The sequence below is a fragment of the Cryptomeria japonica genome, unplaced genomic scaffold (genome assembly GCF_030272615.1).
Source record: "Cryptomeria japonica unplaced genomic scaffold, Sugi_1.0 HiC_scaffold_253, whole genome shotgun sequence".
NCBI classification, from domain to species: Eukaryota; Viridiplantae; Streptophyta; class Pinopsida; order Cupressales; family Cupressaceae; genus Cryptomeria; species Cryptomeria japonica.
The window spans coordinates 150001-165000 of record NW_026729075.1 but is presented as its reverse complement, the minus strand read 5'-3'; the positions used below and the strand labels follow the sequence as shown (position 1 = coordinate 165000).

The window sequence follows — 15000 nt, the reverse complement described above, 5'->3', positions numbered from 1 at the left end:
GTGCCAACCCCTTATCCCGCGACGCGTCCGACAAAGAGAACGTTCCAAGGCGGCAGAGGAGGTTACCAGCCGAAGGATGCAGTAGCAATAACAGGTATAGTTCCGCGGCGGCCGAGAAGACTCACCGCATAGGAATCGGGATGCGAGGCGAGGGATGCGGCGGGAAGGCCCCGACGGCTAAACGGAAGAGGCTGCAGGGCCGCCTCGGAATGGTCCAAGCATCGGATGCGATTGGGACGACTACCAGTGCCAACCCCTTATCCCGCGATGCGTCCGATACACAGATAGTTCCAAGGCGGCCGAGGAGCCTCACCGCATATCAATCGGGGTGCGAGGCGAGGGATGGGGCGGGAAGGCCCCAACGGCTAGACGGAAGAGGCTTCAGGGCCACCTCGGAATGGTCCAAGCATCGGACGCGCTTGGGGCGACTGCCAGTGCCAACCCCTTATCCCGCGATGCGTCCGATACACAGATGGTTCCAAGGCGGCCGAGGAGCCTCACCGCATAGCAATCGGGGGTGCGAGGCGAGGGATGGGGCGGGAAGGCCCCAACGGCTAGACGGAAGAGGCTTCAGGGCCGCCTAGGAATGGTCCAAGCATCGGACACGCTTGGGGCGACTACCAGTGACAGCCCCCTATCCCGCGATGCGTCCGATACGAAGATGGTTCCAAGGCGGCCGAGGAGCCTCACCGCATAGCAATCGGGGTGCGAGGTGGGGGATGCGGCGAGATGGCCCCAACGGCTAGACGGAAGAGGCCACAGGGCCGCGTCGGAATAGTCCAAGCATCGGACGCGCTTGGGGCGACTACCAGTGACAACCCCTTATCCCGCGATGCGTCCGATACGAAGATAGTTCCAAGGCGGCCGAGGAGCCTCACCGCATAGCAATCGGGGTGCGAGGTGGGGGATGCGGCGAGATGGCCCCAACGGCTAGACGGAAGAGGCTGCAGGGCCGCCTCGGAATAGTCCAAGCATCGGACGCGCTTGGGGCCACTACCAGTGACAACCCCTTATCCCGCGATGCGTCCGATACGAAGATAGTTCCAAGGCGGCCGAAGAGCCTCACCGCATAGCAATCGGGGTGCGAGGTGGGGGATGCGGCGAGATGGCCCCAACGGCTAGACGGAAGAGGCCACAGGGCCGCCTCGGAATAGTCCAAGCATCGGACGCGCTTGGGGCGACTACCAGTGACAACCCCTTATCCCGCGATGCGTCCGATACGAAGATAGTTCCCAGGCGGCCGAGGAGCCTCACCGCATAGCAATCGGGGTGCGAGGCGAGGGATGCGGCGAGATGGCCCCAAAGGCTAGACGGAAGAGGCTGCAGGGCTGCCTCGGAATAGTCCAAGCATCGGACGCGCTTGGGGCGACTACCACTGCCAACCCCTTATCCCGCGATGCGTCCGATACACAGATAGTTCCGAGGCGGCCGAGGAGGTGGGGGATGCAGCGAGATGGCCCCAACGGCTAGACGGAAGAGGCTGCAGGGCCGCCTCGGAATAGTCCAAGCATCGGACGCGCTTGGGGCGACTACCAGTGACAACCCCTTATCCCGCGATGCGTCCGATACACAGATAGTTCCGAGGCGGCCAAGGAGCCTCACCGCATAGCAATCGTGGTGCGAGGTGGGGGATGCGGCGAGATGGCCCCAACGGCTAGACGGAAGAGGCTGCAGGGCCGCCTCGGAATGGTCCAAGCATCGGATGTGCTTGGGGCGACTACCACTGCCAACCCCTTATCCCGCGATGCGTCCGATACACAGATAGTTCCAAGGCGGCCGAGGAGCCTCACAGCATAGCAATCAGGGTGCGAGGCGAGGGATGCGGCGAGAAAGCCCCAACGGCTAGAGGGAAGAGGCTTCAGGTCCGCCTCGGAATGGTCCAAGCATCGGACGCGCTTGGGGCGACTACCAGTGACAACCCCTTATCCCGCGACGCGTCCGATACACAGATAGTTCCAAGGCGGCCGAGGAGCCTCACCGCATAGCAATCGGGGTGCGAGGCGAGGGATGCGGCGAGAAGGACCCAACGGCTACACGGAAGAGGCTTCGGGGCCGCCTCGGAATGGTCCAAGCATCGGACGCGCTTGGGGCGACTACCAGTGACAACCCCTTATCCCGCGACGCGTCCGATACACAGATAGTTCCAAGGCGGCCGAGGAGCCTCACCGCATAGCAATCGGGGTGCGAGGCGAGGGATGCGGCGAGAAGGACCCAACGGCTAGACGGAAGAGGCTTCGGGGCCGCCTCGGAATGGTCCAAGCATCGGACGTGCTTGGGGCGACTACCAGTGACAACCCCTTATCCCGCGACGCGTCCGATACACAGATAGTTCCAAGGCGGCCGAGGAGCCTCACCGCATAGCAATCGGGGTGCGAGGCGAGGGATGCGGCGAGAAGGACCCAACGGCTAGACGGAAGAGGCTTCGGGTCCGCCTCGGAATGGTCCAAGCATCGGACGCGCTTGGGGCGACTACCAGTGACAACCCCTTATCCCGCGACGCGTCCGATACACAGATAGTTCCAAGGCGGCCGAGGAGCCTCACCGCATAGCAATCGGGGTGCGAGGCGAGGGATGCGGCGAGAAGGACCCAACGGCTAGACGGAAGAGGCTTCGGGTCCGCCTCGGAATGGTCCAAGCATCGGACGCGCTTGGGGCGACTACCAGTGACAACCCCTTATCCCGCGACGCGTCCGATACACAGATAGTTCCAAGGCGGCCGAGGAGCCTCACCGCATAGCAATCGGGGTGCGAGGCGAGGGATGCGGCGAGAAGGACCCAACGGCTAGACGGAAGAGGCTTCGGGTCCGCCTCGGAATGGTCCAAGCATCGGACGCGCTTGGGGCGACTACCAGTGACAACCCCTTATCCCGCGACGCGTCCGATACACAGATAGTTCCGAGGCGGCCGAGGAGCCTCACCGCATAGCAATCGGGGTGCGAGGCGAAGGATGCGGCGAGAAGGACCCAACGGCTAGACGGAAGAGGCTTCGGGTCCGCCTCGGAATGGTCCAAGCATCGGACGCGCTTGGGGCGACTACCAGTGACAACCCCTTATCCCGCGACGCGTCCGATACACAGATAGTTCCAAGGCGGCCGAGGAGCCTCACCGCATAGCAATCGGGGTGCGAGGCGAGGGATGCGGCGAGAAGGACCCAACGGCTAGACGGAAGAGGCTTCAGGGCCGCCTCGGAATGGTCCAAGCATCGAACGCGCTTGGGGCGACTACCAGTGACAACCCCTTATCCCGCGACGCGTCCGATACACAGATAGTTCCGAGGCGGCCGAGGAGCCTCACCGCATAGCAATCGGGGTGCGAGGCGAGGGATGCGGCGAGAAGGACCCAACGGCTAGACGGAAGAGGCTTCAGGGCCGCCTCGGAATGGTCCAAGCATCGGACGCGCTTGGGGCGACTACCAGTGACAACCCCTTATCCCGCGACGCGTCCGATACACAGATAGTTCCGAGGCGGCCGAGGAGCCTCACCGCATAGCAATCGGGGTGCGAGGCGAGGGATGCGGCGAGAAGGACCCAACGGCTAGACGGAAGAGGCTTCAGGGCCGCCTCGGAATGGTCCAAGCATCGGACGCGCTTGGGGCGACTACCAATGACAACCCCTTATCCCGCGACGCGTCCGATACACAGATAGTTCCGAGGCGGCCGAGGAGCCTCACCGCATAGCAATCGGGGTGCGAGGCGAGGGATGCGGCGAGAAGGACCCAACGGCTAGACGGAAGAGGCTTCAGGGCCGCCTCGGAATGGTCCAAGCATCGGACGCGCTTGGGGCGACTACCAGTGACAACCCCTTATCCCGCGACGCGTCCGATACACAGATAGTTCCGAGGCGGCCGAGGAGCCTCACCGCATAGCAATCGGGGTGCGAGGCGAGGGATGCGGCGAGAAGGACCCAACGGCTAGACGGAAGAGGCTTCAGGGCCGCCTCGGAATGGTCCAAGCATCGGACGCGCTTGGGGCGACTACCGTTGCCAACCCCTTATCCCGCGATGCGTCTGATACACAGATAGTTCCGAGGCGGCCGAGGAGCCTCACCGCATAGCAATCGGGTTGCGAGGCAGATTATTGGGAAGGGAACCCCCTGGGATGCGGCTCAAGCAGTGCCCAAAGGGACTGGAATGCGGAATCACATCGAGAGACCCAAATGCTATACGAGGGCTCAAATCGAATTATCGATTTGGCCACGACATGGACGCATCGGAACGACTACCTTTGCCGAACCACTCGCAATTGCATCCATACCGAAACCAATAGACATTTCCGTTAGAGCCCTCGCATAGCATTCGGGAATCTCGCATGCCCCTCTAAATCGACCAATGCTGGCGCTCAATGAAAATCCGAGCGCTACCACCGTTCGAGCGCCAGCATTGGTCGAGTTAGAGGGGCACGGGGGAGAATGCTCCAGTCAACACCTCCCCTATATAAGTTATTTGTCCGATTCTCGCACAACCGTAGTCTGCCTCGTCGAATCAAACAACGGTCCCAGATTCCGACTTCCGTTCCGTAGAGACCCAAAAGCTAGATGGAGGCTCGCAAGAAAGAGAGTCGGCGCATAGCAATCGGGTTTCTCGAACGTTTAGGGACCGAGCTCACTTGCGGATAGGGCAAAATCCGCCAAGCAACCCAAAAGCTAGACGGGGGCTCGAATCGAATCGCCTAGGCGGCCACAACAACGACGTGTTGGATCGACTACCAGTGCCAAACCATTCAGCAAGACTAGTCTGTGTCGAGGCCGGATAGAGATTCTCAGAGAGCGCCCGCATAGCATTTAGGAGACCTGCCGCGTCCCTCACACTCGACAAATGGTGGTGCACGTTTATAAATCCGAGCGATCCCAACCCTTTCAAGCACCAACATCGGTCGAGATAGAGGGGCACGGAGGGGGCTGCGTGAGACAACACAGTCCCCTATATAAGTTATTTGTCCGATTCTCACACATCCGAAGAATGGTCATCAAATCGGACAACAGCCCAAACTTCCGACTTCCGTCCCAGAAAGCCCAAGAGCTATCTAAAACGTTCATGGCCGGAACTCGATCGCGGCTATACCAGTCCGCCAAGCAACCCAAAAGCTAGACTGGAGCTCTAGTCGAATCACCTCTGTGGCCATTGCAAGGACGTGTTGGAGCGACTACCATTGCCGAACCATTCCGCAGGTCGAGTCCATACCAAGGCCGCATAGAGATTCACGATGAGCTCCTGCATAGCAATCAGGAGACTTGCCGTGTCCATCACAATCGATAAATCCTGGTGCAAGATTTTTGCATCCGAGCGCTCCAACCAGTCGAGCACCAGCATCAATCGACATAAACGGGCACGGGGGGAGGATGCTCGAGAACACTACCTCCCCTATATAAGTTATTTGTCCGATTCTCAAGCAGCCGAAGTCTGGTCATCGAATCGGGTCAAAGACCACAACTTCCGACTTTACCCACAATGCAAGTCATCGAATCGAACATCGGCCCCCGAGTCGGACTCCATGCGTATGTCAGGTCATCGGACCCAAATTCCGCCTTCCTGCGCATGGCGGGCCATCAATATCAACTCGGTCATCGGACCCAAACTCCGCCTTTTTGCGTATGGCACGCCTTCAAATCGGTCATCGGACCCAAATTCCGCCTTCCTGTGCATGGCGGGCCATCAACATCAACTCGGTCATCGGACCCAAATTCCGCCTTTCTGCGCATGGCACGCCATCAACTCGGTCATCGGACCCAAATTCCGCCTTCCTGCGCATGGCAGGTCATCGGACACAAATTCAGACCTCGCCAATATGCCTACGTATCGAATCGGTCATCGGACCCAACTTCCGACTTCATCCATACTGTAGGGTCTTTGAGGTTGGCGCGGTGCGCTCAACCCAGGGAGTCGACCCATCGAAGCATACACCTCCCCTATATAAGCTATTTGTCCGATTCCCACACCTGTGTAGTTTGCACCTCTGACCAGGACATCGACCCCAACTTCCGAACTCGACTGCAACGACGGCACCAGCGCCTTGGTGCGCACCTTGCGACGCACAGTCCCAACATTCGCCTTCCTGCACATGGCAGGTCATCGGACCCAAATTCCGACCTCGCGAGTATGCCTACATATCGAATCGGTCATCGGACCCAACTTCCGACTTCATCCATACCGTAGGGTCTTTGAGGTTGGCGCGGTGCGCTCAACCCGGGGAGTCGACCCAACGAAGCATACACCTCCCCTATATAAGCTATTTGTCCGATTCCCACACCTGTGTAGTTTGCACCTCCGATCAAGACATCGACCCCAACTTCCGAACTCGCCTCCAACGACCGAACCAGCGCCTTGGTGCGCACCTTGCAACGCACAGTGCCAACATTCGCCTTCCTGCACGTGGCAGGTCATCGGACCCAAATTCCGACCTCGCGAGTATGCCTACATATCGAATCGGTCATCGGACCCAACTTCCGACTTCATCCATACCGTAGGGTCTTTGAGGTTGGCGCGGTGCGCTCAACCCGGGGAGTCGACCCAACGAAGCATACACCTCCCCTATATAAGCTATTTGTCCGATTCCCACACCTGTGTAGCTTGCACCTCCGATCAGGACATCGACCCCAACTTCCGAACTCGACTAAAAAGACCGCACCAGCGCCTTGGTGTGCACCTTGCAACGCACAGTGTCAACATTCGCCTTCCTGCACATGGCAGGTCATCGGACCCAAATTCCGACCTCATGAGCATACCTACTAATCGAATCGGTCATCGGACCCAACTTCCGACTTCATCCATACCGTAGGGTCTTTGAGGTTGGCGCGGTGCGCTCAACCTGGGGAGTCGACCCATCGAAGCATACACCTCCCCTATATAAGCTATTTGTCCGATTCCGACACCTGTGTAGTTTGCACCTCCGCTCAGGACATCGACCCCAACTTCCGAACTCGCCTGCAACGACCGAACCAGCGCCTTGGTGCGCACCAAAAGTGCGCACTTTTGGAGGGCACTTTTCTGCGCTCCAAAGGTGCGCACTTTTGGAGGGCACTTTTTGGAGGGCACTTTTCTGCGCTCCAAAGGTGCGCACTTTTGGAGGGCACTTTTTGGAGGGCACTTTTCTGCGCTCCAAAGGTGCGCACTTTTGGAGGGCACTTTTTGGAGGGCACTTTTCTGCGCTCCAAAGGTGCGCACTTTTGGAGGGCACTTTTTGGAGGGCACTTTTCTGCGCTCCAAAGGTGCGCACTTTTGGAGGGCACTTTTTGGAGGGCACTTTTCTGCGCTCCAAAGGTGCGCACTTTTGGAGGGCACTTTTTGGAGGGCACTTTTCTGCGCTCCAAAGGTGCGCACTTTTGGAGGGCACTTTTTGGAGGGCACTTTTCTGCGCTCCAAAGGTGCGCACTTTTGGAGGGCACTTTTTGGAGGGCACTTTTCTGCGCTCCAAAGGTGCGCACTTTTGGAGGGCACTTTTTGGAGGGCACTTTTCTGCGCTCCAAAGGTGCGCACTTTTGGAGGGCACTTTTTGGAGGGCACTTTTCTGCGCTCCAAAGGTGCGCACTTTTGGAGGGCACTTTTGTGCACTCCAAAGGTGCGCACTTTTGGAGGGCACTTTTCCTGTGCTCCAAAGGTGCACACCTAGGTGAGCACCTTCGACCACACCTTGTAGCACACCAAACTCTGACTTTCGACTTCATCCGCAATGCAGGGTCTTTGAGGTTGGCGCAATGCGCACAACCAGGGGAGTCGACCCATCAAACCCAACACCTCCCCTATATAAGCTATTTGTCTGATTCTCATACATGCGTAGCCTGCAGGAGCAATTAGGACATCGACCCCAACTTTCGGCTTCTAAACGAAAACAAGGTCTTTGAGGTTGGTGTAATGCGAACAACTAGGGGAGTCAACCCATCAAACCCAACACCTCCCCTATATAAGCTATTTGTCTGATTCTCATACATGTGTAGTCTACAGGAGCAATTAGGACATCGACCCCAACTTTTGACTTCTTAACGAAAACAAGGTCTTTGAGGTTGACGTAATGCGCACAACCAGGGGAGTCGACCCATCAAACCCAACACCTCCCCTATATAAGCTATTTGTCCGATTCTCATACATGTGTAGCCTGCAGGAGCCATTAGGACATTGACCCCAACTTTTGACTTCTTAACGAAAACAAGGTCTTTGAGGTTGGCGTAATGCGCACAACCAAGGGAGTTGACCCATCAAACCCAACACCTCCCCTATATAAGCTATTTGTCTGATTCTCATACATGTGTAGCCTGCAACAACGATTAGGACATCCACCCCAACTTCTGAATTCGTCTGCGTTGACCGCACCAAAGGTGCACGCCTTGGTGCTCACCAAAATCCGACTTCCGACTTCTTCTGCTATGCGGGGTCTTTGAGGTTGGCGCAGTGCGCACAACCAGGGGAGTCAACCCACCGAATGCAACACCTCCCCTATATAAGCTATTTGTCTGATTCTCATACATGCGTAGACTGCAGCAATGATTAGGACATCCACCCCAACTTTTGACTTCTTAAACAAGACAGGGTCTTTGAAGTTGGTGCAGTGCACACAACCAGGGGAGTCGACCCATCAAACGCAACACCTCCCCTATATAAAGCTATTTGTCCGATTCTCATACGTGTAGTCTGCAGCAGCGATTAGGACATCGACCCCAACTTCCGAATTCGTTTGCATTGACCGCACCAAAGGTGCACGCCTTGGTGTGCACCCTGGAGTGCACTTTGGTGCTCACCTCGGTGCACACTTTGGTGTGCACCTCGGTGTGCACCAAAGGTGCGCACCTTGGAGCGCACCAAAGGTGTACACTTTGGAGCGCACCACATAGGGTCTTTGAGAGGTTGGCGCAGTGCGCACACCAAGGTGGGTGTTGAGGTGCGTGCCGAGGTGGGTGGGTGCTAGGGTGCGCTCCATGGTGGGTGCCAGGGTGGGTGCGTGCTAGGGTGGATTCCAAAGAGGGTCATAGGGTGGGTGCCAAGGTGGGTTGGTGATATAGTGGGTTCAAAGGTGGGTACTAGGGTGGGTTCCAAGGTGGGTCACAAGTTGGGTGCCAGGATGCGTGGGTGTTAGGTTGGGTGCCAAGGTGGGCTCCTGCGTGGGTGGGTGCTAGGGTGGGTTTCAAGGTGGACGCGAGGGCGGGTGCCAAGGTGGGTAACAAGTTGGGTGTTAGGATGGGTGAGTGCTAGAGTGGGTGCCAAGGTGGGTGGGTGCTAAGGTGGATGCCAAGGTGGTTCACAGGGTGGGTGGGTTCTAGGGTGAGTTCCAAGGTGGGTCACAGGTTCAGTGCTAGGGTGGGTGTCAAGGCGGGTGTCGAGGTGCCTGGGTGCTAGGGTGTGGATGCCAATGTGGGTCATAGGGTGGGTACTAGGGTGGGCTGCAATGTGGGTGCCAAGGTGGGTAACATGCTCGGTGGGTTCTAAATTGGGTGCCAGGGTGGGTGTGCACCCACCTTGCCCGAGGTGGGTGCCAAGGTGCCAGTGTGGGTGGGTGCTAAGGTGGATGCCAAGGTGGGTGAGAAGGTGGGTGATAGGTTGAGTGGTAGGATGGGTGGGTGCCAAGATGGGTCACAGGGTGGGTGCAAGGGTGGGTAGGTGCTAGGGTTGGTGTCAGGGTGGGTGGGTGCTAGGTTGGGTTCCAAGGTGGGTGCGAGGGTGAGTGTCAAGGTGGGTCACAGGTTAGGTGCTAGGATGGGTGAGTGCTAGGGTGCAAAGGTGCCAGGGTGGGTGCTAGGATGGGTCGATGCTAGGGTGAGTGGCAAGGTGGGTCCACAAGTGTCAAGGTGGGTGCCGAGGTGGGTGCCAAGTCGGCGACTGCTATGGTGGATGCCAAGGTGGGTCACGGGGTGGGTGCCAAGTTGCTAGGTTGGGTTCCAAGGTGGGTGCCAACGTGGGTGCTAGGGTGCGTGGGTTAAAGGGTGTGTCACAACGTGGGTGCCAGGATGGGTGCGCACCCACACTGGCCAAGACGGGTGCGGGTGCAAGGTTGGGTTCCAAGCCCGGTCACAGGCTGGGTGCTAGGATGGGTGGGTGCCAAGGTGGGCACCAGGGTGGGTGCACCCACCCTGGCCAAGGTGGGTCACGGGGTGGGTCCTAGGGTGGGTAACGGGGTGGGTACTAAGGTGCGTGCCAAGGTGGGTCATAGGGTGGGTGCCAAGGTGGGCACCAGGGTGGGTGTGCACCAACCCTAGCCAGGGTAGGTCACGGGGTGGTTGTCGGGGTGGGCGTCAAGGAGCCAAGGTGGGTGGCAAGTAGCCAAGTTGCGTGCCAAGGTGGGTGTCGGGGTGGGTGCCAAGGATCCAAGGTGGGTGCCAAGGAACCAAGGTGGGTGTCTGGGTGGGTGCCGAGGTGGGAGCCAGGGTGGGTCCCAAGGTGAGTGCAAAGGTGGGTGCCAGGGTCAAGGTGAGTGCCAATGTGGGTTCCAAGGTGCCAGGGTCAGGGTGAGTGCCAATGTGGGTTCAAAGGTGCTAAGTTGGGTGCGAGGTTGGGTGCGAGGGTGGGTGGGTGCCAAGGTGTGCTAGGTGGAAGCCCGGGTGGGTCGGCATCCCATGGGTGTCGAGTTGGGTGCCTGATGGGTGCTTCTTGTCAAGTTTTAGTCGTCGGGACTCATTTCGAGCCTTAGAGGTCGTTTCTTGTCCGGTTGCCCTGTCTTCGACCTGGGAACCCAATTTTGGTCCTCGGGTCCCATTTTTTTTTGTCTCGCATCCCACTTTTGGCCTGTGGCCTTTTCGGGGTCGATTCTCGTTTTGGGCATCAGAGCATGTTTCTTCTCCTAAAACCCAATATTTGTTTATTAAGTCTCGGAACACATTTTTGTTCTCGTGGACCCATCATGGGTCTTGGAACGCATTTGTGGTCCTTGGGTCCCATTTTGCATCCCGAAACTTGTGTTTTGGTGCTTGATCCCTATTTTGGGTGCCCACCTTGCACCAAGTGCGCACCCGGGGCAAACCGAGCGCCTTGGTGCACCGGGGCAAGATCGAGCGTGCACCCGAGGCGCCCCGAACATGCACCAAGGTGCACTCGGCCCACATGTGAGCGCAGGTCGTTGCGCCCGAGGTGGTGTGTGGGCACCGCGTTGCAGACGGGACACTGCACGCACACGACGCCCCCTCCAGGTGCACGCACGTAGGCCGGGCCGGGTGCACACCCGACGCCCTAGCAAGGTGCGCGCACCCGGGCAGGGCTCACACTTGGCGAACGGGGCGCACTTCGCGAGGGAGGGTGTGCACCTCGACGGGGGTGGGTGGCCGGGGTGGATTCGCACGTGGGTCGCGGTTTGCTAAGTACACACTGCGACAAGCTCATAACGGGTGCGATCATACCAGCATTAGTGCACCGGATCCCATCAGAACTCCGCAGTTAAGCGCGCTTGGGCCGGAGTAGTACTGGGATGGGTGACCTCCCGGGAAGTCCCGGTGTTGCACCCTTTTTTAGTTTTTCGCCGGGCGTCGCAATGCTATTTGAATAAACCTTTTGCCCGTTTGCGTTCTCGTCGGGGCCGGGCCGGGCCGGGGTGCGCTGCCCGCACTACCGCGCGCGCGCGGGGGCGACACCGAGCGCGCACCCGAGGCACCCCGAGCACACAGGCCACGGTGCAACCCGGGCGTTGTGCGCGCACCCCGGTGCGCCCGAGGTGCTGCGCGCGCACCCAGGTGAAATCGGTGTGCACCTCGGCCAGTGCGCGCTCGGTCGAGTCGCGCACGTTGGCCAAGGTGCACGGTGATGTTTCTTACTCTAAGGTTCCGCACCAGACGCCCGGGACAGGTGAGCGAAGCTGGGCGGGGCCGGGTGCGCGGCCGGGGCAGGTGCACGCAGCTGGAGAGAGCTTTGGAGCACACTTCGGAGCGCACCAATGATGCGCTCCATTCAAAAGTTTCCTGAAAAGGCAAAAAAAGTTGAGATTATAGAATTTCCCACTTGAGAGATTGTAAAAAAAAAAAATTTAAAATGAAGGAAACGCGGGTGCCAAGGTGTGCGCAGCCCAGCCAAGGTGTGCGCACCAAGGCGCCCACCCTGGCGAAGGTGCACGCAAGGTGCGCACCCGAGGCAAACCGGACAATTAACCCAACTTTCGACTTCGCGCGCACCTTGGAGCGCACTTCGGAGCGCTCCTTGGTGCGCACCAATCTTGGGCACCTCGGAGTGCACCATGGCGCCCACCAAGGTGCGCACCCGGGGCAAACCGAGCTCCGACTTCGTGCGCACCTTGGAGCGCACGAAAGGTGCGCACCATGGCGCCCACCAAGGTGCGCAGCCCAGCCAAGGCGTGCGCATCAAGGTGCGCACCCTGGCGAAGGTGCGCACCCGGGGCAAACCGAGCTCCGACTTCGTGCGCACCTTGGAGCGCACAAAAGGTGCGCAACCCAGCCAAGGTGTGCGCACCCCGGTCAAACCGAGCTCCGAATCGTGCGCACCAGAGGTGCACGCCATCGTGCGCACCTTGGAGCACACTTCGGAGCCCTCCTTGGTGCGCGCCGATGTTGCGCACCTCGGAGCGCACCCGGGGAAAACAATGCAATTAACCCGACTTTCGACTTCGTGGGCACCTCGGAGCGCTCTCGGGTTCGCACCTCGGAGCACACCGAGGTGCGCACCTTTGATGCGCTGCCTTCACCAATTTCCAGAAAAGGCAAGAAAACATTGAGAAGGTGTGCGCACCGAGGTGCCCACCCTGGCGAAGGTGCACGCGAGGTGCGCACCCGGGGCAAACCGGGCTCCGACTTCGTGCACGCCGCACCTTGGAGCACACTTCGGAGCGCTCCTTGGTGCGCACCAGGGCGCGCAACCCAGCCGAGGTGCCCACCCCGGCGAAGGTGCACGCGAGGTGCGCACCCGGGGCAAACCGGGCTCCGACTTCGTGCACGCCATGGTGCCCACCGCGGCGAAGGTGCACGCGAGGTGCGCACCCGGGGCAAACCGGGCTCCGACTTCGTGCACGCCGCACCTTGGAGCACACTTCGGAGCGCTCCTTGGTGCGCACCATGGTGCCCACCAGGGCGCGCAACCCCGCCGAAGGTGCACGCGAGGTGCGCACCCGGGGCAAACCGGGCTCCGACTTCGTGCACGCCGCACCTTGGAGCACACTTCGGAGCGCTCCTTGGTGCGCACCATGGTGCCCACCAGGGCGCGCAACCCCGCCGAAGGTGCACGCGAGGTGCGCACCCGGGGCAAACCGGGCTCCGACTTCGTGCACGCCATGGTGCGCACCGCGGCGAAGGTGCGCACCCGGGGCAAACCGGGCTCCGACTTCGTGCACGCCGCACCTTGGAGCACACTTCGGAGCGCTCCTTGGTGCGCACCAGGGCGCGCAACCCAGCCGAGGTGCCCACCCCGGCGAAGGTGCACGCGAGGTGCGTACCCGGGGCAAACCGGGCTCCGACTTCGTGCACGCCGCACCTTGGAGCACACTTCGGAGCGCTCCTTGGTGCGCACCATGGTGCCCACCAGGCCGCGCAACCCAGCCAAGGTGTGCGCACCAAGGTGCACGCGAGGTGCGCACCCGGGGCAAACCGGGGTCCGACTTCGTGCACGCCGCACCTTGGAGCACACATCGGGGCGCTCCCGGGTTCGCACCGGCGTTGCGCACCGTGGTGGGCACCTCGGAGCACACCAAGGTGGGCAGCGAGGTGCGCACCTTTGATGCGATGCCTTCACTAATTTCCATAAAAGGCAAAAAAAAAACGAGATTTTAAAATTTCCGTTTTGAAAGATAGTGAGAAAAAGGGAATGCTGGTGCCATCTTGAGCCCGCCCTGGTGCGCAGCCCAGCCAAGGTGTGCGCACCAAGGTGCCCACCCTGGCGAAGGTGCGCGCCCGGGCAATTAACCCAACTTCCAACTTCGCGCGCGCCAGGGTGGGAGCGCACCCAACAACCGGGCCTGGGAAGAGCCAATGCGAGAAACCCCACCAAACGCTCTGACAAAAAAAGAGGGGGCGCTCCAGTAACCCCGCTTCGGAGCGCACCCTGGGCAAACCCAGCCAAGGTGCCCACCCCGGCCAAGGTGCAGGCGAGGTGCGCACCCGGGGCAAACCGGGCTCCGACAACGTGCACGCCGCACCTTGGAGCACACTTCGTAGCGCTCCCGGGTGCGCACCTCAGAGCACACCAAGGTGGGCAGCGAGGTGCGCACCTTTGATGCGCTGCCTTCACTAATTTCCAGAAAAGGCAAAAAAAAAAGGAGATTTTAAAATTTCCGTTTTGAAAGATAGTGAAAAAAACGGAACGCGCGTGCCATCTTGAGCCCGCCCTGGTGCGCAGCCCAGGTAAGGTGCCCACCCTGGCAAAGGTGCGCACCCGGGCAATTAACCCTACTTCCGACTTCGTGCGCGCCAGGGTGGCAACCGGGCCTCGGAAGAGCCAATGCGAGAAACCCCACCAAACGCTCCGACAAAAAAAGAGGCGGCGCTCCAATAACCCCGCTTCGGAGCGCAGCCGGGGCAAACCCAGCCAAGGTGCCCACCCCGACGAAGGTGCACGCGAGGTGCGCACCCGGGGCAAACCGGGCTCCGACAACGTGCACGCAGCACCTTGGAGCACACTTCGAAGCACTCCCGGGTGCCCACCGGCGTTGCGCACCGTGGTGGGCAGCGAGGTGCGCACCTTTGATGCGCTGCCTTCACTAATTTCCAGAAAAAGGCAAAAAAAAATGAGATTTTAAAATTTCCGTTTTGAAAGATAGTGAAAAAAAAGGAACGCGGGTGCCATCTTGAGCCCGCCCTGGTGCGCAGCCCAGGCAAGGCATGCGCACCAAGGTGCCCACCCGAGGTGCACACCCGGGGCAAACCGGGCTCCGACTTCGTGCAGGCCGCACCTTGGAGCACACTTCGGAGCGCTCCTTGGTGCGCACCATGGTGCCCACCAGGGCGCGCAACCCAGCCAAGGTCTGCACACCAAGGTGCCCACCCCGGCGAAGGTGCACGCGAGGTGCGCACCCGGGGCAAACCGGGCTCCGACTTCGTGCACGCCATGGTGCCCACCGCGGCGAAGGTGCACGCGAGGTGCGCACCCGG

At 60.0% G+C, this 15000-nt stretch overlaps 1 non-coding gene across 1 annotated transcript; it reads left to right on the top strand.

Moving 5' to 3' along the window:
* The first annotated feature begins 11299 nt into the window (after positions 1–11299).
* LOC131869601 (5S ribosomal RNA) lies at positions 11300–11418 on the top strand. The gene has a single exon (XR_009367983.1). It is a non-coding gene; the product is annotated as a 5S ribosomal RNA (ribosomal RNA).
* Positions 11419–15000: the final 3582 nt, after the last annotated feature.